This window comes from Haemorhous mexicanus, chromosome 16 (assembly GCF_027477595.1).
Source record: "Haemorhous mexicanus isolate bHaeMex1 chromosome 16, bHaeMex1.pri, whole genome shotgun sequence".
NCBI lineage: Eukaryota > Metazoa > Chordata > Aves > Passeriformes > Fringillidae > Haemorhous > Haemorhous mexicanus.
Window position 1 is genome coordinate 5,381,451 of NC_082356.1, and position 26,358 is coordinate 5,407,808.

Here is a 26,358-nt window from a genome sequence, read left to right on the forward strand (position 1 = left end):
TAATTTATCTTTGACAGCAAATGAACATGGGCTGCCCTCCAGCCCCCTGAGCCTGGCAGGCCGAGCGGTGCCGTTCCCATGGCATGAGGTGCTGGCAGCCTGAGGAGAGAAACCAGAGAGCCACGGTCAGTCGCAGCAGGCTCCTGTCCCCCTGTCCCGCCGTGGCCTGTGCCTGGGCCAGGCTGCTGGCTGTGCTTAGAGCCCAAACCTCCAGTCCTAGTCTCTGTTTTTAGAGAAGGGCAGCATGGCAGGCCATGTTCCACCTCCTCCGCCTAATCACGGCACAGCAACTCCTCAGCAGCTGCAAGAGCGGGATGCCCGTGTGCCCGCTGCCGCCTGCCCAGAGCCCTTCTGCCAGCCGAGCTATGGAGCTGGGTGCCCACCTCTGGAGAGCTGCTGCCAGGAGAGGAGCCGATCACGCACCAGGTCCTCGTCCTTCTGAAAGGGGCTGTCCCTGCAGACCGTGACCCCTGGGGTAGTGCTGCCACTGGACGTGCTCCACAGACGCTGCAGGCACTTCCCCATCCGGTCCGGGCACCAGGTGAAATCCTCCTGGGAAAAAGAGAGAACAATTGCATGAAAGTCAATTCAAAACAAGACCTGGAAACAAGAAAAAGCACAAAGCCTGTCACTGTTTCACAGGCCTGAGGAGGGTCTGACCGCTCCATGAGAGAATTAAACCTGCCCACAGGTGGGGAAAATCCCCACCTTTCCCACATGTAAACGCGCCCCCTTCCTCAAGGGCCTGCAAAGCAGACCAGCTGGGGCACGGCTCCGGAACCCGTCCCCCATCCACATGGATGGATGCTTTTGTCAGGCTGGCTGCTCCCGCCTCACCCCCTGCCAGGCTGGCCGGCAGAAGCTGTCAGCAAGGCCAGCAGCCGGCTCCCCTTCCACAACATCTGTCCCCTGTCCCGCCAAGAAGCAGCTTGGCGGCCAGCATAAAAATTAATATTCCCCAGTGCCACCGAGCGGGGAACCTCTGGCGCAGGGTCAGGCCGAGCCCTGCCCTGCCTGGAAGCACCACCATCCCCCCACCCCTGCGCCGGCTGGGGACTCATCTTGATTTCATCAGGGCACAGAGCGTGTCCTCCAGTCAGGGGCCGCAGCCAAAGCCCATCGGCTCTGCCCTGCCAGCGGCCAGCTCCAGGATGGTGTTCCCAGCTCCACGTTGTGCTCCAGAAGAACACGCCAGCTGTGCCTCAACTTGCAGCGACATCACGATGCCACTGAGCTGCAGGGGGATGTTTCCCCTGTCCCAGTCCGTGGCACCTTCACTGCACTGCCACCACTTCTCCAATAGGACGGGGAGCTCGGAGCCGCTCCCTCCACAGCTCGCCGGGGACCAGTGGAAGCATCTCCTCGGCTGTGCTCTCTCCTCTGCACCACAGCCGCAGGGAAACGCTCTGGGCTTTTCTTCCAGCGCCACGAGACGTGTTCCACTGCTACTTGCTGGGTTCCTGGATCTACTGTGCACAGGGATGCAGCTCTGCTGTCTCCTGGGCCAGGCAGGGCTCCTGCAGCCAAGAATGCTCGAAAAGCTCCTCCAGAGATGGTCTGTCTGTGGGGTCCTTGCATAAACACCACCTGATGAGGTGCTGGCACTCTGTGGAGAGAAACCAGAAATCGCCGCTCAGCGGGACAAAGCTCCTGTCCATGCTCTCCCACATTCCACAGTGCTCAGGCCACACCAGGAGTGCTCAGAGCTGCAGCCAAAAGCTTCCCATCGATCCTCTCTTGCAGAGGACACCAGCACAGAGGCACAGGTGCCACCTCCTCCAGCTAAGCCCAGGAGATCCACCTCCTCACCAGCTGCAAGAGCAGGACGCTTCTGTGCCAGCTGCCCCTCCCAACCCCGTTCTTCCCCTCGTGCCTTGAAGGCGCATCCCCACCTTGAGACACCCGGGCGGGGAAGCAGAGCTGGCCCCGGACGATGTCCTCCTTGGTGTGGAAAGGAAGGTGCCCACAGACCAGCTCATAGAGCAGGATGCCCAGGGACCAGATGGTGGCTGGCTGGCCATGGTAGCAGCCAAAGAGGATCCACTCCGGTGGGCTGTACTCCGGCGTTCCTATGGGACACGGGCACAGCTCATCAGGCATATCCTGCTCCCTCCCTCCCTCCTTCCCTCCCTCCCAGCCAGCCCCTGCCTTGCCAAAAAGCAACTTGGCTTCAGCTGGCTGAAGAAGGATCCCTCTCCCGCCCTCCCTTCCTCCCTCTTCCCCCTATTCCAGCAAACGGGGGAACCCCTGCTGCCTGGCTGGGCCCCGGCTTTGGGCTCACCTGACAGCCGGGTGTAGAATGTGTCCTGCAGGATCGTGCTGCACCTGAAGTCAATGAGCTTCGCCTCACCCGTGGCCAGGTCGACGAGGACATTCTCAGTGCAGAGAAACACGTTCATCCTCCTTTGAAAATGTAAAAAGTTTAATAAAGGACAATGGGAGACCAGGACCATGGAGGACCATGGTTATTACGGCCGGGTGCATCTTGGCACTCAGCCAGGAGCACCCTGTTCCCTTCGGGGATCCCCTGAAATACCTTTCTCCTTACACCAGCCTGTTGCATATTCATAGACCCTCATGCATATCCATAAACTTGTTTACATATTCCAGGAACTCTTCTACCTGGCCCCTCCTTGGGTCTGCCTTTTCAGAGCATGTGTGGTTTTTTGGCTGTGGTTTTGGCTCCTTCTCTTTATCACCTCCAGTTTTTGGGCCTTGGTCCACTCTGCCTTCAGATGGGGAGTGCTGATAGTTGGCAGATCTGTGCAGGTGTCCTCATCCTGTGTGCATTGGATGTTATCCCATCCCAGCAGGCATTTAACACAAGCAGCTATTTCTCTAAGCTTAATTAACAATGGAAATAAAAACTATATCTTTATAACAAAGTTAGTTTAAAAAATGGTCCCAGCCCGTATTTGATCCCATACAAGTTGATCCCAGTCTGTGTGGTCCTGATCCATATGGTCCCACTCCCTAGAATCCCAGTCCATAGGATCCCAGTCAAGGTGATCCCAGTCCGTATAATCTCAGTCCAGTATATCCCAGTCTGTGTGGTCCCAATCCATAGGAGCCCAGCCCATATGGTCCCAGTCCATATTTGATCCCACTCCAGGCTATCCCGGTCTGGAGGGTTCTGATCCCCAGGATCCCTGTCCATGTGATCCCCGTCCATGTGATCCCAGCCCATATTTGATCCCAGTCCAGTTTATCCCAGTCTGTGTAGTCCTGATCCATATGGTCCCACTCTGTGCAGTCCCTGTTCATAGGATCCTAGTCCATATTTGATCCCAGCCCATATTTGATCCCAGTCCATATTTGATCCCAGTCTGTGTGGTCCTGCACACACTCCCAGAGTCTGGAATTCCAGTTCCAAGCCAGGAAACAATGTTCCTGCCCTAGAATTTCCTTCCTATCATCTCAAAACATTAGAATAAAATTATAAATAAAGAAATAATAAATAAAATGAAATAATAATGATGAAAATGAAATATAGTAATTTCAACTCTTACTTACGATATTCCAATAATGATTCAACCCAAAACAGCAAAACCTATTACTATAACATTACCAATAAATTTATATAAACAAATTATATACCAAGAAATAACTTTTGAAAGTTTTAACTCAATGGCTAATATACTTCAGATAAAAAATATCTAAAAAAACTAACATGCAATCTAACACACCTTAGTTAAACAATTCATATTACAAATATACTAAACACAAAATCAAACACCACTATAATTTCTCACACATTTTAACCAAACAATTAAACTTTAATAACATCCTTAAGTACTCTTAAAAAATTAAAATTATTTTTAAAAAATTGTGTGTGGGTGGTTTTATTTGGATATTGGTTTTTGGGTTGTTTGGGTTAGATGATTTAGAAAAATGTTTGGGTTAGATGATTTAGAAAAATGGGATTTTTACAGGAATTTAATCAGCTGAGAAGGCATCACTGCAAACAGAACTGACTGAAAATGAACAGGACAGAAATCAGTAACTCTGAAAGTTTTATTTGCTATCAAATACATCCCACCCAGCCAGCCCCACACAATCCCCATCCCACTGCTCCAAACTGGGATCCCACTTCTCCCAATCTCCTCCCAACTCCATCTCAGCCTGGCAGCTGTGGCATGGAGCGAATTTGGCCTGGGACTGACTTTTTTTGAGGAGGGAACAAGAAATTTGAGGTGGAATTGAGCCATTTTGGGTAAAAATACAGTTCTTTTCAGTGGGATTTGAGGCGACAGATCGATCCCTCTTGGCTTTTGGAGTACAGAGAGATGGAGAAGAGAAAAAAATTAAGGCCAAACACATGGATAAGCAGCCAGGTGTGTTCCCAAAATGGATCACAGGGAATGTGGGTGACCAGGGCTGTGCCCAAAGTGGCTCCTCCAGTGGGGGATGGAGCTGGAGCAGCGCACTAAGCTCTTCCTGCACTCGGGGCACTCGCAGGGCTTCCCTTACCGGTGCCTCCGTTGGTGTTTGGTCAAGGTAGAGCTCTGTGAGAAGTTCTTCCCACACTGGGGACACTCGTAGGGCCTCTCCCCAGTGTGGATGTGCCGGTGGGTGATGAGGGTGGAGTTGCACTTGAATCCCTTCCCACAGTCAGGGCAGAGGAAGGGCCTCTCCTCTGAGTGAATCTGATAGTGCAGGATGAGACTGGAGCTGATCCGAAACCTCTTCCCACACTCGGAACACTCGTAGGATCCTAGGATCCCTGCAGCTCCGGCCCCTGCCCAGCCACTCTGTCAGCAGCACAAAGGCTTCAGAAGAACCACCAAAGGCCAAGGGCCTTCTGACCATTTTCCCTGCTACACTGCACGTCTGGGCAGCTGGCTGAGCCCAGGCACCCTTTTCCCCCTCTTCCCCTATGACCTGCAGACCCTGGGCAGCAAAAGAAAACTCCTGGGAGTCTGTGTATTATAACACAGTCTATATTCATAGACTAAAGAAAAAAAACAAAAAGAAGAACAATCCTAAAGAAACTGAGAATTCCTGCTGGCTCAGGTGGCCCCAGCAGACAGAGCCTCTGGGATCAGCTCTCTGCAGAGCTCCAGCAGCGCAGCCAGTCGAGCCCCGACAGACGAGGCCATGTCCTCCATGTCCTGCGGAATTGATCTTGCAGCCTCTGGAAGAGGGTATATCGCTCACTCTGCAGTGCCCAGAGGACATACAATGTTTGAAGTGCCATGTCTGACACGGCACTGCTGATGTCCTCTGTCAGGTGTTCAAGGGCTGAAAGAGAGAGCAACAGAGCCATGGTCAGATCCCAGATTGGCAGAGACCCGAGGAGAGCCCCCTGCCAGGGCCATCCCAGCCGGCTCTAGGCATGGCCAGGAGGAAGCAGGGACCAACAGGACCAGCCCGAAGCTGCTGGCCACGAATCCCCCACGTGGTCCTGAAATCTCTGTGTGCTCTGCCCACGCTGCCCCTCGTCCGCACAGGGAGCAGAGCCCTCTGCAGCCGGGGCAGGGCTTGCAGCTGCCCCCACCAGCCCCCACTGCCAGCCCGCTGCCCTCACTCACCAGTGCAGATCAGCTGGAGCTCTTCCTTCTTCCCCCTCAGGTACTGCCCAGCCATCCCTGTGAACACAGAGTCTGTCACAGCCCCAGCGGCACAGCTCCCTGCCAGCGGCGCTGCCGGCGCTGTGGCCACACGGCCTGCTGGCCCGGCAGGGCTCAGCCCGGGCCCTGGCTGCACGCTGCCGCCCAAGGGCACGGCTGCCAGAGGGCGGCAGCAGCGCCGAGGCCAGCCGGGGCTCCACGGCGCCGGGCCCGGCCGGCACTGCCGGGGCAGCAGGCGGGGCTGGGGCCGAGCTGCGGCGGGCCGGGGAGGGAGCCCGGGCTCGTGGCTCACCCATGAACCTGATGGCCGCCTCTCGCAGGGGCTCCTGTGGGCTCTGCAGGTAGCGCAGGGCCCGGCGCAGGTGCTCGGCCGCTCCGCTCCTGTCCTCTGCCAGCTGGAGAGAGCGGCGGGAGGGAAGGAAGGGTTGGCGCGGGCTCAGCCCCTCGGCCGGGCGCTGCCTGCGCCCAGCCCCGGCCTCCCCTGCCCGCACAGCCCTGAGGCGCGGCCAGCAGCCGCTGGCGCCGGGCTCCCGAGGGGAGGGGCAGAGGGCCGGCTGCTGCCCGGGGAGCCGCGGTGCCGGCCCGCCCCGCAGCTCCGCCGGGCCGAGGCTCCACGGGCACCCGGCTCGGGCCCACGGGAGCCTGGAGAAGAGCCTGCGCGGCCTCGGCGTGCAGCAGCGGGCAGGGGCACAGCTGCCCGCCCCGCACACTGAGCACCGCCCTCGGGGGCCTTCTCCAGGCTGAGGCCAGGGAAACTTGGCAGTCCTTACCAGGCTCTCGCCAAACCTCCATGTCTGATCCGCCTGTAGCACTTGATCGAGATCCCTCCTCTTCAGGAATCTGGCTGAAGAATGCAGCATTTCCCGGGAGGCCTGGGGAGCAGCAGAGATGTGGAGATGGCCCCACAGGCCAGGGCACAGGAGCATCCCAGTGCCACAGCCTGGAGGAGGCTGCAGCCCGCAAAGTGCCAGGGCAGAAGGCAGCCCAGCCCCCTCCCGTGGGGACAGCAGCCAGCCACAAGTCCTCACCTCAGCTACAAGCTGATTCTCATCATGGCAGTGGAAGTAGAGTGGGAGCAGGCTCTGGCGCACGTGTGACTTCAGGGCTTTTCTTCCCTCTGGCGTTAATAAGTCCAGCATCTCTTGAAAGACACACATGGAGCTCAGCTGCACCTGGCTATCATCCTGTATGAAAGCAAGGGCAAAAGACCTCAGCATCAGCTGCTTCAGACCCCCCAGGGCACAGGGCTGCATCTCCACAGGGCACCGAGTGTCCGGGCAGCAGCCAGTGGCCGTGGGCACAGAGCCTTACGCAGTCAAAGAGTGGCAGGAGCGCCTCAGCCAGCTGCAGAGCGATGGGGGTGGGTATTTGGGCACCATTATCCAGGAGCAAATATCTGAGTAGAAGAATGGTCATCCTGACCATGTCACTATCATTTTCCTCCAGGAGCTCCACGAGACTTTCAGTCAGGCTCCCCATTTTTTCAGCCTGCATGGAACACAAGTTTGTGAAACACCACCCTGCTGCTGCTGGGCCCAGAGGCCAAAGGCCTTTCCCAAAGCACTCGGGCAGCTGAAGCAGGAGGCAGGAGAGCTGGGAGCAGCTGCCCCAGCACCCAAAGCCCAGGCAAGGCCAAGCGACTGCGTTGCCCAGCCCCACGCTGCCTGCATGGCTTCAGCCACTGTCCCCTCCTCACCATCAAGGGATTCTTGCCCAGCACTACGAGGCCTCTGAGGGCCAAGTAACGCCTCGCCCTGTGCTCGCTCTGCAGGTTCTCTGACATGATCTCCAGAACACTGTCACTGCATTCCCTCAAGTCCAGGCACTCGAGGACCTGAAAGGCACAGGGCAGTGACAGGGGACCCAGCCGGCAGGAGCCCGGAACCGCACAGGGCTGGGCCCAGGCAGCAGCACAGGGCATGGGCACTGTCCTGGCAGCTGTGGCTACGAGAGGGCAGAGAGCTGGGAGGCAGCTCAGCAAGGCAGTGCTGGCCTTGAGGCTCACCTCCACAAGGAATGCCAGGGCAGGGAAATCCCAGTATGGCATTTCTTTGCCGAGCATGCTGAGCAGGTAGAATGCAATCTCGGAACAAAAGTGTATGTCTGATTGGCAAATTTCTCTGACAAGAGGAAAAAGGAAACAAGACCCTGAGCCAGTGGGCAAACCTCTGCCAGGAGTGACTCACAGAGTTGAAATCTTTCCCCACCAGCCTTCCAGCAAGGAGCCCTGGGCCATGTGGGAGTTGGTTGCTCATGGGCACCCTCCTCTCCCTGCCTTTCCCAGTGTGCTTGGCCATTCCTCAGTGACAGGGCCCTGTAGCCCACGACCACGGGGACTGTGTGGGGCACCTGGGCACAGAGCACAAATGTCAGAGGCAGTGGGGAGAAGGGGTCTCACCTGCCCAGCAGAGCCACGGCAAAGTGGTGGGTGTCAACAGAGAGCAGCGTGTCCCAGCCACGCCTGCGTTCCATTGCCACCACCACATCCTCACACCGCAGAAGGCAGAGCAGGGACTTCAGGGTCTGCACTGCAAACCTGTGTGCAGAGCAAAGCCCAGGTCACACTGGCAGCACTGGCTCCTTCGCAGGCCACGTGGCAGGGAAACAGGATGGAGCACCTGTTTGGGCTGGTGGCAAGGCCGTGCTCTTCCTGGCATCCCTTCCAGAAGGTATCGACCTCCTCTGGCATATCCAGAGTGCTGAAGAACACTTGGAAGAGCAGATGCACAAAGAGGCGGGGGAAATACACCTTCAATATACGTGGGATACAGGGCACCTGGAGGATCTTCCACATCACCACAGTTGCCTGCAAAGAACAAAGACCCCTGAGACAGTGCTCAGTGCTGAGGTGTCCGTGTGGCAGGGCCCGAGCTTGGCAGGAAGAGGCCGAGAGAGACACAGGGGGAGCACGGGGCCTGGCAGGCCTGAAGCTGCCCCTGGGCCAGGTTTGAGGCCAGCGCCTGAGGCAGGGAGATGCAGTGGGGGAAGGGGGATGGAGAGCAAAGGCCAGTGTCAGAAACTCACAGCCAGGGCAAAGACACCCGTTTCGTCCCCATCGGAGGTGCACGTGCTGTGCTCTGGCCAGCTCCCCAGCACATCCAGGAGTGTCAGCTGCACCAGCTCCACAGTCCTGGCTGAGCCCATGATGGTCTTCCACATGGCCATGGCAGCTCTGCGGGGTTAGAGCTCCGTCTCAGGTAGTCTCAGACAGAGCACCGAGGGGGAGCTGAGCTGGCTGCCAGTTCTGCCTCTGCCCACTGCCCCTCGCCAGCAGCACCCAGGCAGCCCAGCCCGTTGGGGACAGAGCTCTGAGGGGCAGGGAGGGAGCATGGCAGCAGGCTCAGGGGCTGACATGCCAGGGCTGGGAAAGGGAGCAGCCAGAGGGCCCTGGAACTCTCTGTTGGTCAGACACCTGGGACAGGCTGTACAGGCTGATGGGCTGGGGAGCCCTGAGCCCTCTGGGCAGGTGGGCCCCATACCTGTCACAGGACGGGGCCAGACGCAGGAGCGTCACCACTGCGTCATCTGGCTGTGCTTCTGTGAGATCCAGCAGAGGCTTGTCCAGCCTGTGCACGTCAGAATCATTGGCCATGAGCCACTGGTGGATGTACCTCACCATGGCAGGCACCTGGAGAAGGCCAAGGGAGACTTGGAAAGCTGCCAGAAGGAGGAATGTCCCCCAGTGTCCCCAGAGAAGTGCTTCCCTTGCCACCACACTGCCATGTGGCCTCAAAGGCTCACAGCAACCAGCATGAATGGCTTGGGAGGCCAAGCAATTTTTGGGAGAATCAAACCCAGCCCACAGGCTGCTTACTTGCGTTGGATTGTAAAAATCTTCCTCTACAAGCATACACAGCAGGGCAGCACTGGTCTTAGTCTGGAAAATGGGTGAGTATGGTCTGAGCCCAGTGCCCATGGCGATGGTCTCTTCCTCCTGCATTCTCTTCATGAATTGGCAGATGAACTGTAGGAGAAGGGCAGGGAGGCAGGGATGTTTCATGGAATGCTGCACACATGGTGCTCGGCTGAGCAGGGAAAGCAGGCCCAGCACAGGTGGGGATGGCTGCAGGTACCTGAGCTGTGCTGCGGAAGCGGCCATGGCTGGATTCCTGCTCTCCCGTGCGCTCCAGGGCTTCATCTGGCAAAGAGTGAGCGCAGACAGAGCTGAGGGGCTGCGGGAGAGGCCGAAGAACACAGCCCAGTCCTGCTCTCCCCAGGCAGGGAGAGCCCTAGGAAGTCCCAGGAGGATGGAGCACGGCCACTGCGGGGTGTTTGCCTGGCCCCTCTTCTGTCCTGTCCGTAGGCATGTCCCCAGGGGATGGCATGGCATGGTATGGCATGGCATGGTATGGCATGGCATGGCATGGCATTGGGTCAAGCCAGCTGCAGGCACCAGTCCTGCAGCTCAGCTCTGCCACTCACCCTCCTGCGGTGGCTGGAACGGCACCACCTCTTCAGTCTCCTGTGCTGGGGCAGCTCCAGGGCCTTCTTCCTCCTCCTCCTCCTCCTCTACCCAGGCCAGCTTGGGCACTCTCAGGGGTCTCTGCTCCATGTCTCTGACTGGATTTGTTGGTATTTGCAGGAGAGATGCCTCAGAAAAGCTCAGAGTCAGCAAGTCCTGCAGTGGTGCCTGGAAGGCACCTTCAAGTAAGAAGCCTCAGGAAGGCAACAGGACAGCAAGTCCTGCACTCGGTCCCAAGGGCTCCTGCCACAAGGACAGGAGACTCCTGTCAAGGGTTGTGGTCTGGCCTCGAGGGCACTGGCAGCAGGGATGGGAGATGCCTCTAGGGCACCAAATCCCACGCTCTGCCCTCAAGGGCACCTGCAGAAGAGAAGGCTCAGGGAGACCACGGGTCGGCAAGTCCTGTGGTCTGGTCTCGAGCTCAGCTGCAGGAATAACACCTTGGAAAGGCTCCGGTTTGGACACGAACGAGCGCGCTGTGTGGGGGCTCCTCACGGCACCGCTCTGTCCTGTCCTGTTCCGTTGTGTGCTCTGAGCACTGTGGTGTGCTCTTGTCACTGCCAGCTCCTATGTCACCACGTGTCACAAAGGGCCCTTGGACACCCGTTCTATGCCACGGTGCCCATGCTGCTCCGTGTCACAAAGGGCCCCTGCACACACTGCCCCTTGCCCTGGGGCCACCCCCAGCCCACCCAAAGTGGCCCAGGTTGAAGGAATCTCTCACCCCAGATGTCTAAGACAGCCCAACAGGGTCTTTAGGAACAGCTCAAACCATCAGCAAACGCTGCCCTGCTCTGTGGGCTCAGGGCAGCAGAAGTAACCCCAAGGGCTCTGCTGGGCAGGGCACAGGGCCTTCCACAGAAGCTGGCTCGGCCTCCTTGGGACACATCCTGGCCAGTGGCCATCCTAAACCCACAGGTGTGACACGGACATGGAACGTGGGGGCCAGGGTATGAATCCTGCTCTGGGCCCTGTGGCCTGGGGAGCGCTGACATCAGCAGGTGTGGCAGAGTCCCTGCTCAAGCAGACCTGCCACCCTCCGAGCCCTGGCAGCGCTGGTGCCCATCTCCTGTCCCAGAGACCTGTGCCCCTGGGGGGCTTCTGTGCCAGAGGGAGCCAAAGCCCACAGGCACTGGGGACTGTGCTCCTTCCTGCAGGGGCTGTTGGCAGGAGCACCTGGAGACACTGCTGGCAACGCTTGGTCTGGGTCAGAAGTTCTCACTCCATGCTGAAATGATTTTCTCATTGAAGTAATTTCCTTCAGCACAAAAACACCTTAGTGGCAAAGGCACAGAAGAATCTGGCATTCAGGAATCCTCACTTCAGAAAAGCATTACTTCCCGTTGCTGAACTCAAGTAGTTCCAAAAAGTTGCAAACTTCCCAACTTCATTGGGATGGCCTGAGAACGTGACGAGTTGGAATTCTGCTTTCTGTCTCAAAGCAGCAACTCATTTGCCTTAACATCATCCACTGAGAGTCACTTAAAATAACACTGCACAGAGGTAAAAAAAGGGCCATTCTTTGGTTTGCAAATGGTTTTCTGTGAAGGGATGATATTATCCTAATTCTCTTAAAGAATAAAAGCTCTCAAGAAATTAAAATCCACTCAGTGTTACAATAGTAGCCCAAACAAATGAGTAGATGGCAAAAGGGCTAATCCTCCCCCTGGTACAGATATCTAAGTGGCCAGTAAAGTACAGCTCTCCCCTCTTGTTCCCTGCAGGAAAATCAGGACCATGAACAAGAATAGTCACAGATATTCTTTCTGCCCTCTGTAACCAAATCTGTGCCAAACCACAGATGCTGCTTTAAATCTGACTCAAATTCCAGCCTACACTTCTCACCTTCCAGACAACTCCTTCCCCAACAACCCACAAACACCAACACCCCCAAATTACCACACAGAAGCTCTCAACACCCCGCCAGGACCCCCAGCTGTCCCTGTCCCTCTGCAGAGCTTTCCCACCCTCCAGCAGACCCCCTGGTTCCCTGCACATGCCAGGGGATGGCACTCAGAAGGATCTGCCCCAATACCTTCTTCTGTGGCAAGCTCAGGCTGCCAGGCCTATGGTTCCTGGATCACCCTTCCCACCTCACTGGGAGCTCCCTGGGAAGCACTTTCCTTGAGAAGCAAGCCCCTTTCCTCCAAAGGCATTTCCCCAAATGTGTAGCTTTCCTGGGGAACACCAATACACTCTTAAGAAAAGCTGGCAAGGCTGAATGGCTTCAGGTCCTTTCAGGACAGGCACTCCAGCTCTAGCTCGTATTCCCCCAAGTGTGTTTCCAGGTGGAGGTTCAGAGGTGCAGCCCCAGGCCCTCTACAAACACAAGCTGCCCGCTGCCTCTTCACCTGCCTCAACTCCTGCCTGCGGTCACAGCAGCAAAACCAGGCTGTTCCCAGCCAGAGCCCAGAGCCCTGTTCCTGCAGGACGCTCTTGCCAGCACCTTCCAGGACTCTCGGCTGTGCACGCAGAGCTTTTCATGCTGGCTCCCAACAGGCTTTGGAAGGCAGAGCACAACCTGGCTGGCTCTGCCACCAGCACACCCCAAACACAGGCGGAGGAAGAAGCAGCAGGGGCTGTTTTGCAGCCATGCCCAAGAGAAACTGGAAGGGTGCCCTCCCTCTGGTCTCACTTGGTTGGCTTTCTGACTGGGTCTGAGCCTGGGGCTGCCATTCCTTGGTTGTGGGGACCAGAACCACACCTGGGATCCCAGCACTGCCTGACAGCACTCCAGGCACTGGCACGGTCGCGCCTCCGAGTCTCAGGCACCCTGCTGCTGCTTCATTTGCCCTTAGGCACACCCAAAGCTCTCTGTTAAGCCCAGATGGTCTCTGGTTCTGCCCTCTTCCTGATCCTGTGCAGGGATGGAGCACTGCTGTGCTTTCAGGAAGCTGTTCTTGAAACCTTCCAGCATTCCAAGCTCCTTTGCCCTCCATGGATGCTTTCCATGGAATCCCTCATAGGTGGGTTCAGAGCATTCTCAGGTTTGCTCTTCCAAAGTCCAGGGGCTCCAGGGTGCTCAGCAAGATCTGTAACTCCACAGCGTTGTGGAACTGGACTTTTAGCACAGGGACCTTTCCAGCCTGATCTGCCCTCGTTCCTCTGTGTCTGTGCACAAAACACGGTGTGGAAGAGAATGGCAGGAGGGGCCTGTGTGTCCCAGGGCTCTGGATTTGCATCGTTCCAGCTCCACAGAGATGCAGGTAAAGCAAAGAAGCCAAACTGTTTATTAATGGAAGGCAAAGCAAAGGGATGAGCTGGGAGGGAAGAAAGGGGATGGGCAGGTTCTGAGGGCTGTCAACAGCAAGAGAGAAGGCAGGAGCTATGGGAGCTTCCCACAGGCTCAGCTGTGCCAGTCATCAGCTGTGCCTGGAGCTCCAGCTGATCTCCTCACGTCTCCAGGTGGTCTCACCTTCCAAGAGATCTGGAGGTCTTAAAGAGATACTGGTTCTTCTGAGCCAGCAGATGAAAGTAGTTCAGCTCTTCCCTCAAACATCACCTGAACAAATATGCTTATGCAGGAGGGGCTGTTGTATTCACTCAGGCCTTGAAGGGCTGAAAGAGACAGGAACAGAGCCACAGTCAGAACCTGGATGTGCAGGAATCCAAGGAGACCTTTCTGCCAGAGCCATCCCACCCAGCTCTTGCCATGGCCACAAGAGAGGAGGGGCCAAGGGGATCAGCTGCAAGGTGCTGGCCATGAATCCCCTGCCCACATCCCTGAAATCTCTGTGTGCTCTGCCCACAGCACCCCTCATCCACACAAGGAGCAAAGCCCACCACAGCCAGGGCAGGGATTGCAGCTCCCTGCCCAGGGATTGCAGCTCACCCAGCCAGCCCCTGCTGACAGCCCACTGCCCTCACCACCCTCACAGAGGGCCTGGAGCTCTTCCTTCTGCCCCATCAGGAGCAGCCTGGCCACGCCTGGGAACACAGGGTAACCATAGCTAAGGCTGCTGTGGCTATTATCCAGTTTGCTTTATGGCTTAATAAGGTGAGGAATTAATGGATTTTTAACTTTCTCTGGAAGGCAGGCACATGGATTCAGAGCTATCAGACACTAAGTGTATGTTTTGGGGTTACTTTAATAATGGTACTTACTGTGAGGAAATGACACTGGGGGAAATTTTCTCCCAGCCATTCACCCAGCTCTTTGGGTCTGCCCCACCAGTTTTCAAAGGGTTCAGATCCACTCTAAATGCTAATGATACCATACAGTGGTTGGTGTTGCTGATAGGCCTGTTACATTTAGCATTCAGAGATAAGGGAAGATTAACCTGGATAACCATGCTGACACCTACCCCAGAGACAAGGGATCCTGCTGCCCCAGAGCCTGACCCTGCCCCACAGCCCATCTCAGAAATGAACCACCCAGGTTGGGTGGGGGTTCTAGTGAAAAAGATGGGCCAGATGCTGAAGGAGTACATTTCCACAGCTGGTGAAAAACCCTTCCCCTGCCTCAAAGAGGGAGAGTCTGATGGTGCAGCAGTGGAACCCACAGATGTTACAACTGTCCAGGTTCCAGCTGAACTGCAAAGGCAATCACAGCCAGCAGCAGTTGCCCCAGTGGAAACAAGGAGATCTAAGATGAAGCCAGAGCACCCAGATGAGGATAAGAAATGAGGGCACTCACAACCCACAGGAGAGACAAGAGTTGAGATCATCACTGAGTCCCTGATGTACAAAAGTCTCTGTAATCTGCACAAAGACATTGTACAAAGGGGATGTGAGGCTTGTACAATCTGGTTACTCTGGGTCTGGGACCTTATGGGTACAGGTGTGCAACTGGATGGTGGTGAGGCAAGGAATCTGGGACCCTTGACCCAGGAGTCAGGTATGAATCAGATTTTTGTAAGGGAGCCAGGCTCCCTTTCCCTCTGGGAGCAACTTTTAGTGAGTTCCAGAGAGAGGTTTGTCCGCAGGGAGGGAATGCAGGAGCACCACCATAGAATGTGCTGGAAGACCCTCTGAGGGGGGAGGAAGGGATCCAGCAGCTGAGAGAAGTGTCAGTATTGGAGGTTCTCTTTGGGAGGGATGGACAGCATGATAATGACCCCGACAAGGTCAGGTGCACAGGGCAAATGTGTTGGAGTCTGGCAAATCTGGGGCCATCTCAATACACCACCTTCATTGCAATAATTAATGCCAATACCAACCGAGAGACAGTGGGCTCTGTTGCCAACAAGCTTAGAAATTATGAAAGTATGATCAATGGCCTGATGCAGGCTCATGTCTCTGCTGTAGTCCAAGAACTCAGAGAGGAGATGAGGGAGGAGGTGAGGAGGAACAGTTCCCACATTGTGCCAGTGGCTAATTGCCTACATAGAATCTCCCTTAATTTCTCATCCTCTACCTGTTTTTCAATTGCTGCAGCAATTTTTTCTACAAATTGCAGAAAAGGTTCTTTAAGACCTTGTTTTATAGTGACATATTTTTGTTTTGGATCTGCCATTTCCATTGTTTTATAGCGTTCACACCTAATTGTTGAGCCTGTGTTAAAACCAGGGGATCCCACCATGCCTGTAAATCTGGATTAGAAAAAGGCCCTTGACCAAGCAAAACATCAACTCCTACAGCATGACGAGGGTCCTGCTGAGGTAGTTTCATTTTATCTAAAGCTGTTCGCTCAGCTAATTGCCTCCAATTTTCTTGAAATACGTTATACTGCACTGGTTGAAACAAAACAGTTGCCAAATGCACAATATCATAAGGAGACAGCAAATCTGTATTAACAATACGAATTAATTGCATTACTTCAGCAGAATTAATACCAAATTTAGCTACTTTAGACTGAAGATCCTGCACAACCTTCCATGCAAAAACCTCATGACTATCACTTCATCCTGAATTAGGAACTGCTTTAAACACAGAAAAAGCCATTTTACCATTACCAACACTAGTAGCAACACTATTAGCATCCATATCAAGAGCATCCAAGCCCTTTGGTGTGCCTATTTTCTCCATTAAATCCCAGTCTCCTATCTCAACTGCTTTCCTTTTAACATATTCCCAGCACCGAAAAGAATCACGAACAGTTACAGTGACATTATCAGAAGGCTGAGCTTTTGAAACACCAAGCTTAATTCTACTACCAGTTTTATCAAGGTTATTTCTACTACCAGTTCTACAAAGCTTATTTCTATTACCAGTTTTACAGCAAACAGAAGTATGCATTAAGTCAGACCTTTTAACCCCTGTAATTTCCTCATGGTCACTATCAGAATCAGAAAACAAAGGAGGAGAAAGAGTTAATATTTCCATGTGTTCATGCAGTTCAGAGTCAGAATCAAGCAAAGGAGCAGATGGCTCAATTTATTTCTTTTTTAAGGTCATCTTAGCCGGCCACTGTGCCGAGGACTCAGAGTTAGATTTAACATTAAGTTCAGCTAGTGGCTCTATGGGGGAGGGGTACGTGGATTTGAAGCCTTTTGCAGACAAACACGAAGAAGCCTTATCAACTTTTCCCATAGCAACAGACCCGGCAACAGTCTCTGCAGAAAAAATCCCAGCAGAACACTCAGGCTGAGCTTCTTCCCTTTGCTGCTCCCCAGCAGCTACGAGTTCCTCCTCCAGGTCTTTCTTGTCCTGCTCTGCTTTCCACTCCTTTAAGGTGTTATAAAGCAACCTCCAAGTAGGAGATAAATCTGCAGCTGCTTTATCCCCATTCTGAATTACTTCCAGAGTTTTTCTCCAACTTCTTTCCAAGCTCTAACACTAAAAGCAGTAGTTACATCAGTCTTAAAATTTTGAGACTTTGCCCATAATTAAATACTATGCAGAGCATAGTCTGTTGTTTTAACTCCTTTTCTTTTTAAGGACGTTTTCCATGTATATAAAACAATCTGTTCTTCACTTGTTAAATTATTTCCCATTGTTCCCAGCAGCTCACCTTTTTTCCAGGTGTCAGAATCAGGTCTGGACTGGCAGCTGCTCCCCATTGCTCTCAGCTTTGCTGGGCTCTGTGCTCACTGCCCCTCGCCCGGCAGTTCCATCACGTCAGGGTAGCACCAAATGTCACCTTTAGGCCAGACGTGACATACACACGTGACCAAAGTCCAGGAAGAAAAAAAGTTTTTATTCTGCATCTTCTCCAGTTCATACACCCTTAACAAAGCGTGATCTTAAGTTATTAACTACATCACAATAACTTTTTATATTCATTGGTGCCAAGCAATCAGTGTCAATATAATTGGCAAAAGTTTTACAGAAATTTAATAAGGCATGTATACACATCCACTTAGGCACGTAGTCTAGCTTACAAAAATTCTCATGTATCTTTTCTAATCGGTTTCCATGCTGACGGCCTTGTCTTCTTCCTTGCTATGGATACACCGAAAATCATCAATTGTTATTTCTTCTATTAACTCAGCTTTGCTTGCAGGCCAGCTGTCAAGCCCCGCCAAAGCAGCCACTCTGCCCATGGACAGCCCAAGATTCACATTTGCTGGAGCCATCAGACTCAGTCTGAGCTGTCCTTTTTCCAAGCTGCAAACAGAACCTGCCCCAGCCAGTGCCCTGCAAACAGGGAGGGTTCTGTCAAGCCAAGGAGAGTGCCCAGAGATTTAGGGTCTGTGAATGCTGGCACAGAGAGATCAGGCACAGGGAAACACCTGCAGGAGGAAAATCTCCAGGAAGAGAGAAGATCAGGCAATGAGAGAAAACCAAACTCAGAAACGCTGTCGCAGGGAGAGATCAGAGATGTCCACAGGATCTCCTCCAGTTCAGCCCCTCCCTCTGAAAAAGCCCCCTCCCTCCTGTGCCCCCAGCCAAGCCTCTGCCCTCAGGGCCGGGGCTCCAAGGTGTGCAGCCCCTCCTGTGCAGGCAGAGCTGCAGCAGAGCCGTGGGGCAGCTCTGCAGCCCCAGGCCCAGTTCCCTCTGCAGAGCACAGGGCTGGGACAGCTGCCCGGCCCTGGGGGCTCTGGCAGGGGGCACAGCTGGCTCAGGGTGACGCTGTCCCCAGTGCCTGGCTCTGAGCAATGCTGTCAGTGCAGCCAGGGAAGGAGCTGCATCTCCCTTCATCCAATGCCATCATAGGAACACTTGGAAGTCTCCCTGAGATTTCAGCCCAAGCTGGGAACTTCAGTCCAGGGTACAAATCTGTCCTAGGGCATCTCTGAGTTATAAGATTGACAGGGAAAGGCAGAGGTGTTGTGACACTGAAAATGCTGCTGGGTTGGTGGAATGAGCAACGTGAGTCCTTGTCTACAAATGTGGAGCTGGGCTGTGGTGGATCCATCTGCTCTCAGCAGCACCTGGTCACTTTTTAAGGGAAAGGTTGGAAGGTGATGACCCTCCACCTGAGAAAGGTTAAATCCCAGAGAAACTCTGAACAGGTCAGAATGACAGACCATCTCCCCTCACTCTCCACTCACCACTTTGCCTCACAGAACTTGCTCTGTTCTCCCTGAGTGTAGCAGTGTTATAGGTTGACTATATGATGCTTTTATCCCCAGTTGTCTTGTTCTGTTTGTGCTGAATAATAAGTTTTGCACCTTTAAGACTTGTTCCAGAGAGTGAAGGAGAGAGAGAAGCAGCAGCAGTTTGTTTTCAGACACAACTCACTCCTCCACATTCCTGCTCCTGGACTGTGTTGTCGGCAGACAGACAGCGGGACAGAGCTCTCCTTTGCTTTTAGTTAGTTTAGCTAGGTGAGGCAAAGAAGTTCTCTAGACTGTGTTTTTTCCCTTTTCTTTGGCCCTGTTCACACCTGCTCTGGACTGAACACCAGCAGAGCACCGGCAGCTCCACCTGTGGCCACCGGGCCGGGCCTGGGCCGCGGCATTTCCAGCACCGGAGGGGCTGAGCAGAGACTGAGTGAGCTGAACTGCAACCCAGGGGGACTTGGTGAGTTTGTCATCTCTTTTGGAGCAGCAAAGAGTTTCATTGTTTAATATTGTTTAAGTTTTATTGTTTAATGAACAGGTTTTTCCACTTTTCTCCAAGGAGGTATTTTCTCCCGGACCGGTTGGGGGAGGGGCGACTGAATCTGCTTTCCTAGAGGAGCCCTTTGGGGGGTTCTCTCCCAAACTTGCCCTGAACCAGGACAGTGACAGTCTCCAGAATTCTGGGGGTTTTATTGGGGTATTTGGGGAATTTTATTGGATTTTTGGGAGCATTATTAGGATTCTTTGCAGGTCCAGGAATTTTGAGGAATTTTTTTTTTGTTCTTTGGTGGGATTTGCGGGGGGTTTGTGGGGTTTTTTTTGGATGCTGCCAAGATTTCTTTGGGTCTTGGGGGGATTTTGTAGGACTTTTTGTTGTTTTGGGCATATTTTTGGGAGGATTGGTGGGGTTTAATTGGGATTTTTGGGGGGTTGTTGGGATTTCAATAGATTTTGTGGGCTTCGATTGGGATTCTAGGGTGTTCTAATGTGATTCTGTGAGATTTAATTGGGATTTTGTGGGTTTTTTTGGGATTTTCTGGGCTTTGAAGGAGATTATAGTGCCTCTCAGCCCTTTCCCCACAACTGGGACAACCCCAAAGCCCCTCAGACCACCCAAGGTCCCCCAAAATCCCCCCAAAATTACAATAAGATCTTCCAAAACCCCAGAGAATCCCACAAAATACCAGTGAAACCCACTCAAATTAAAAAATACTCCCAAAAACTTCAATAAATGCCCCAAAACAACCAACCCCCCACAAAACCCCAATAAAATCCCCCAAATTCCAAAACCCCCCAAATCCACAACACCCCCAAAACTCAGTAATTGTCTCCAAAAACCCCAATAATTCCGATAAACTCCCAATAAAATTCCCCAAAGCCCAAAAAAGCCACCCCCAAATCCCAAAAACCCTCCCAAAATCCCCCAAAAAGCCCCCAAAATCCCCCCAGACTCACTGGGGCCGTCCTGGATCAGGGAGCACCGGCCGGTGGAACAGGAGCCACTTCAGGGGGCCCTTGGAGCTTTCTGGGGAGGGGGCACCATGGGAGACCCCCCAAAAACCTGAAGGGGGAACCCCTGCTGTGACCCCTCCCCCTGAAACCCCCAGACCCCGGTTCAGGGTGGGTCTGGGACCCCCGGGACCCCCAAATCTCGCCCAGGACCCCTCCAGGAACCCCAAACCCCCCAGAGCCCCCCAAGGTTGGCCCAGGACCCCCTGAGAGCCCCCAGACCCCAATCGAGCCCAGCCCAAGATGTCCCCTGAGACCCCCCCAGACCCTTCCCAAGACCCCACCCAGGACCCTGCCAGGACCCTCCAGACCCCTCCCCAAACCCAACTCAGGCTCCCCCAGCCCCTCCCCAGATCCCCCCAGGACCTCTCCCCAGACCCTTCCAGACTCCCCAAAGCCCCTCCCTAAAACCTCCAAAACCCTCCCAGGACACCCTCAGGACCCCCCCAGAGCCCTCCCCAAACTCCCCCAGGACCATCCCAACCCCCCATGACCCTCCCAAGACCTTCCTACGACCCCTCCCCAAAATCCCCCCAGACCCCCCCCATCCCCCCTCGAGACCCCTCTTAGGACCCATCCGCACCCCCAGGTCCCCCCACAATGCCCCAGGACCCTCCCCAGACCCACCCAAAGCCCCGGACCCCTCCCCAAAGCCCCCCCAGACCCCCCAGGACCCTCCCGCACCTGTCCCCAGCCCGGCGGGTCCCGCTTGCGGCGGGGAACGGGGCGCCACTTCCGGCTCGCCTCTGATTGGCCGGAGCCGCGCAGGGGAAGGCGGGCGTTACTGAGAGGAACCACGCCGTGATTGGTGTTTTGGGGACATGCAGCGTGGTCATTGGTTGAATCGGGTTGGGGCGCGTCGCTATTGGCTGGGAGCCTGCCCACGCGGCGCAGGCGGGTGATTGTGAGGCGAAAGCAGCAGAGGAGAAGCTGAGGTGGGGTCGGGGGGAAACTGGGGGGGGGTTTGGGGCGGGTCTGAGGGGAAAGGGGGGATTGTTGGGGGCATTGACTGGAAATAGGGGGGTGTGCGGTGGGTTTGGGGGGAACGAAGGCGTGTGAGGGGGCTTTGGTGGGTCTGAGGGGGCTTTAGGGAGCTTTGGGGGAAGCTTGAGATGGTCTGGAGCGTTCATCAGGTGGGTTTAGGGAGATCTGAGGGGAACTGGGAGGGTCTGAGGGTATTTTGAGAGGAACTGGGGTGTTGTGAGGGGATCTGGAAGGTTTTGAGGTAGGTCTGGGGGGAATTTGGGGGAGTCTGGGGGGATTAATGGGCCTGAGGGGGATTTGGGACAGTCTGATGCATTTTGGGGGGTCTCAGGTGGGTCTGGGGTGAATTTTGGGGAAAACTGGGGGGAGTCTGATGGTCCTGGGGAGGTTTTGGGGGTCTTGGGGAGTGTTTTTGGGTCTGGAGTGGTCCTGGGCCAACCTTGGGGGGCTGTGGGGGACCTGGAGGAGATTTGGGGGTCCCGGGGGGGTCCCAGACCCACCCTGAACCGGGGTCTGGGGGTTTCAGGGGGAGGGGGCACAGCAGGGGTTCCCCCTTCAGGTTTTTGGGTGGTCTCCCATGGTGCCCCCTCCCCAGAAAGCTCCGAGGGCCCCCTGAAGTGGCTCCTGTTCCACCGGCCGGTGCCCCCTGATCCAGGACGGCCCCAGTGAGTCTGGGGGGTTTTGGGGGCTTTTTTGGGGGATTTTAGGAGGGGTTTTGGGGATTTGGTGGGGGTTTTTGGGGAGAATTACTGGGTTTGGGGGGAGGTGTTACATGATTTGGGGGGGTTTTGTGGATTTGTGGGGTTTTGGATTTTGGGGGATTTTATTGTAGTTGTGGAGGGTTTCTTGGGGGGGATTTATTGAAATTTTCAAGAGTGTTTTTAAATTTTGGTGGGTTCCACTGGTATTTTGTGGGATTTGCGGGTGTTCAGAGGGTTTTTTGGGGATTTTTTGGGGATTTTGGAGGTTTTTAGTGGAATTTTGGGGGGGCTTTGCAGGTATTCCCGGATGTTGGGAAGGGCTGAGAGGCACCAAAATCTCCTTAAAATCCCCAAAAGTCCCTATAAAACCCACGACATCCCAATTAACTCTCACAAAGTCCTGTTAGAACACCCTAGAATCCCGATAAACGCCCACAAAATCCATTGAAATTTCAACAAATCCCCAAAATCCTCATTAAACCCCACAAATCCCTGCAAAAATGTCTGCAAAACCATAAAAAGTCCCACAAAATCCACCCCGAGACCCAAAGAAATCTTGGCAACACCCAAAAAACCCCACAAAAACCTCCCAAAATCCTAACAAAAAAGGCTGATAGAATCCCCCAAAATCCAAACCTACCAAAATCCACAAACCCCCCAAAATCCCCAACACCCCCCAAACTCAGTGATTCTCTCCAAAAACCCCAATAATTGCCCTAAACTCCCAACAAACTCCCCCAGCCCACTGGTATGAACCAGCTGTGCTCCACATGGTTCCAGCTGCTCTCTTTCACCCTCACTTTTGTTCCAGTCACTCCCAGTATCTCCCAGTGTTCCCCAGTTCCCTCCAGCATGTTCCCAGTCACTCCCAGTATCCCCAGTATGATCCCATTTGCTCCCAAGCACTCCCAGTCACCCTCAGTTTAGTGGGACTCACTGCCAGTATGATCCCAGTTCATCCCAGAATAAGCCCAGCAGTTTCCAATGGCCCCCAGCATGCACCCAGTCACTCCCAGTCACTCCCAGTTGCTCCTAGCATGATCCCAGTTCCTCACAGCTGCTCCCAGTCACCCTCAGCACCATCCCAGTTTCTCCCAGTACATCCCATTTGCCCCAACATGGTCTCATTTGCTCCCCACAGGCTCCTGCTCACTCCCAGTGTGATCCCAGTCTCCATCAGTGTGATCACAGTCTGCCCTGGCAGTCTGATCCCAGTATTATATCAGTACAAACCCAGCACAGTCCCAGTCACTCCCAGTATGATCCCAGTATAATGTCAGCACAAACCCAATACAGTCCCAGTCACTCCCAGTATGATCCCAGTATAATGTCAGCACAAACCCAGTACAGTCCCAGTATGATCCTACTATGATCCCAGTACGATGTCAGTACAAACCCAGTACAGTCCCAGTCACTCCCAGTACGATTCCAGTATGATGTCAGTACAAACCCAGTACAGTCCCAGTCACTCCCAGTACGATTCCAGTATGATGTCAGTACAAACCCAGTACAGTCCCAGTCACTCCCAGTATGATGTCCATACAAACCCAGTACAGCCCCAGTCACTCCCAGTACCATCCCAGTCCAGCCCAGTCCCCGGCAGCGCTGCCACTGCTGGGATCCCCCAGCCCTGTGTGCGTTCCTCCCTCCCGGAGGTGCCGAGAGGAGCCCCAAGGGCTGGCAGTGCCCAGGCAGGGTCCCCAGCAAGGCCCAGTTTGGATGTGCAGCCCCCAGTTTTCCCAGTTTGCCTCTCCTTTGGCCCGGGCCGGGTTCCTCCCGCCCGCAGCGGCTGGGAGCAGCCGAGAGCCCCGCGCTGCTCATCCCGACCTGTCCCGGCTCCATCCCCGCTCCTGCTGCGGGAACGGGGCACCGAGGGTGTCGCTGCTGCTGGGGGAGGAGGAGGAGGGAGGGAAGGGGAGGGATGGAGGGGGAGAAGGAGGTGGGGTTAGGGAGGGGGAGGAGGGGGGGGAGATGGAAGAGGAGGGATGAAGGCGGAGAGAGAGCAGTGATAGAAGCAGGGAAAGGAGGTGGGGTTAGGGAGGGCGAGGAGTAGGGATAGAAGGGGAGGGATGGAAGAGGAGAAGGAGGTGGAGATAAGACTGCAGAGGAGGACAAGGAGTGGGGATGGAAGGGGAGGAGCGGGAGGAAGAGGAGGGACAAAGGCGGATCAAGGCTGGGCAGACGGAACCATGTGCTCGAGCCCTACCTGAATTCGCAGCCCCCACCTGTGGGATCATCGCCCCCCCCCATCGCGCAGGTGAGCGGGGAGGGGGAGCTCGGCCCAGATATCCCGGGGGGATCCCTGGGTTGGGTTTTTTGGGGGGATGTTTGGAGAATTAAGAAGTCCAAGGCTTAGTGGAAAAGGCCCCTTGGGGGGACATCGGGAGGTGCCGGTGGTGGCTGCCAGCAGAGGCAGCCTGGAGGAGCAGAGCCCTGTGTCCCCCAGGAGCCCAAAGTGGGGAGCCCAGAGAGGGGGGAGCGCCGCCATTGGCGGGACCCTCAAAAGCTGGAGAGGGGCAGGGGGGACTCCTTGGAGCCCCTGCAGCCCAGAGCAGAGAGTGAGGGGAGAAAGGACCCAGGAGCCCAAACAGCCCTGGCATCCCAAAATAGTGAGAGTGAAGAGGGGGGAGCTTTAGGGATTGCTGGAACTGCCAGCAGCCTGGGGAGGGCAGGCACCGAGGAGAAGGGGGACCCCCAATCCAAGTGTGACCCCCAGCAGCTGGGACAGGGGGGAACCCCGAACACCAGAGGGACCAGGGACAGGGAACTCTTTGGAGGCTTTTTCAGGGCTGAATTTTGGTGTTTGGGAGGTTTTTATGGAGCCCAGGTGGCCTGTGACTTATAGAGATGGACTTGGGCAGAGGGACCTTCAAAATCCACGTGGTCATCCATTGTTTTACCCAAACCAGGATTTCCCATTGCCAGCCCCTGGGAGGCAGTGAGGAAGAGGAAGGTGCCCTGGGACACTGAGGCAGGTGAGGAGGAAGTCAGTGCCCCTTTCCCCCTCTGTCCTGCTCCATCTCCCAGCCCAGCACGGCCCCCAGCTGCAGGACAGCCCTGGGGGGATCTCCTTCCCCTTGCCTGTGCCACGGAGGCAAATCCCATCCTGTTTTTATCCCTCTTCCTCCAGAGCAGGAGCTGAGCATGGAGAGCAGGGAGGACAAATCCCCGGGGCAGAACCAGGCAGCAGAGGCCGTTTTGAGCGGCTCCACGGCGCAGGAACCCAACGGGGAGGAAAAGCCCCGGAGATCCCGCACGAGGAGGGGCTGCAAACGCAGATGGCGGGGATCTGAGGGGGAAAGAGCCAGCCTGGGCCGGGAAGGCGGCCAGAGATGGAGCCAGAGCTCAGAGCTGGTGCTCCATGAGCAGCTCCATGGTGGGGAGAAGCCCCACACGTGTGGGGAGTGTGGGAAGAGCTTCAGGAGGAGCTCCCACCTGATCAATCACCTGAGGATCCACACAGGGGAACGGCCCTACGAGTGTGAGGAGTGTGGGAAGAGCTTCAGGAGGAGCTCCCACCTGATCCTGCACCAGAGGACCCACACTGGGGAACGGCCCTACGAGTGTGGGGAGTGTGGGAAGAGCTTCAGGAGGAGCTCCCACCTGATCCTGCACCAGAGGACCCACACTGGGGAACGGCCCTACGAGTGTGATCAGTGCAGGAAGAGGTTTCAGACCAGCTCCAATCTCCTCAAGCACCATCACACTCACACAGAGGAGAGGCCCTTCCGCTGCCCCGACTGCGGGCAGGGCTTCAGGCAGAATGACCATCTTGTCACGCACCGACGCATCCACACTGGGGAGAGGCCCCACGAGTGTGGGGAATGTGGGAAGAGCTTCAGCCGGAGCTCCAACCTGATCAGTCACCGGAGAACCCACACAGGGGAGAGGCCCCATGAGTGTGGGGAGTGTGGGAAGAGCTTCAGCCGGCATTCCAACCTGATCCTCCACCAAAAGATCCACACTGGGGAGAGGCCCTACGAGTGTTCTAAGTGTGGGAAGAGGTTTCGGAGCAACTCCCATCTCCTCCTGCACTATCAGATTCACAGAGAGGAGAGGCCCTTCCAGTGCCCTGACTGCGGGAAGGGATTCAAGCACAACTCCACCCTCATCACCCACCGGCGCATCCACACTGGGGAGAGGCCCTACGAGTGTCCCCAGTGTGGGAAGAGCTTCAGGTGGAGCTCTCACTTGACCCGACACCAACGGAGGCACCGGTAAGGGAAGCCCTGCGAGTGCCCCGAGTGCGGGAAGAGCTTCATGTGCTGCTCCAGCTCCATCCCCCACTGGAGGAGCCACATTGGGCAGAGCCCTGGTCCCCCACATTCCTGTGATCCATGTTGGGAACACACCTGGCTGCTTCTCCTTTTGGTCTGGCAATGATTTTCTTGTGCCCCATCTTCATCCCTTAAAACCACCATAAACATGGTTAAATAAATGAAATTGATCAAAGATATCTAAAGTCCCACCATTTCTCAGATGTTTGAGGAGGAATTTAGGATTTGGGGACACATTCTGTGTGGAGTGCACCTGTTGCTAAAAGGCAGGAATTTGATCTAACCCTTCTTGTGTTGCTAACAACTCCTCCCCTGGCCCAAACCCAAACTCCACCCCTGGCATACCCTATAAAAACCCCATGGCCCTGCCTTTGCCCTGTTTTTTGGGGTCAGAAATGGATTCTGGAGATCTCTGAAACCAAGACCTGTCTTGTTTGTTCCCGGCACCGGCAGCTGCAGCCTCCCTGG

General features: G+C 55.1%; 2 long non-coding RNA genes and 1 pseudogene across 3 annotated transcripts; 1 reads left to right on the forward strand and 2 right to left on the reverse strand.

Moving 5' to 3' along the window:
• The window catches only part of LOC132334605 (zinc finger protein 850-like), a 144,689-nt pseudogene extending 118,620 nt beyond the window's left edge, over positions 1–26,069 (forward strand).
• LOC132334913 (uncharacterized) lies at positions 3,999–5,596 on the reverse strand. Its single transcript, XR_009488558.1, has 2 exons — positions 5,532–5,596; positions 3,999–5,241 (listed from the first exon to the last, which is right to left on the reverse strand). It is a non-coding gene; the product is annotated as an uncharacterized LOC132334913 (long non-coding RNA).
• Positions 17,090–20,653, reverse strand: LOC132334884 (uncharacterized). 2 transcript variants are annotated; one of them, XR_009488530.1, is made up of 3 exons: positions 20,613–20,653; positions 19,875–19,980; positions 17,090–18,507 (listed from the first exon to the last, which is right to left on the reverse strand). It is a non-coding gene; the product is annotated as an uncharacterized LOC132334884 (long non-coding RNA). The 2 variants fall into 2 exon arrangements; XR_009488529.1 differs by lacking the exon at positions 20,613–20,653 and having other exon boundaries at positions 19,875–20,018.
• Positions 26,070–26,358: the final 289 nt, after the last annotated feature.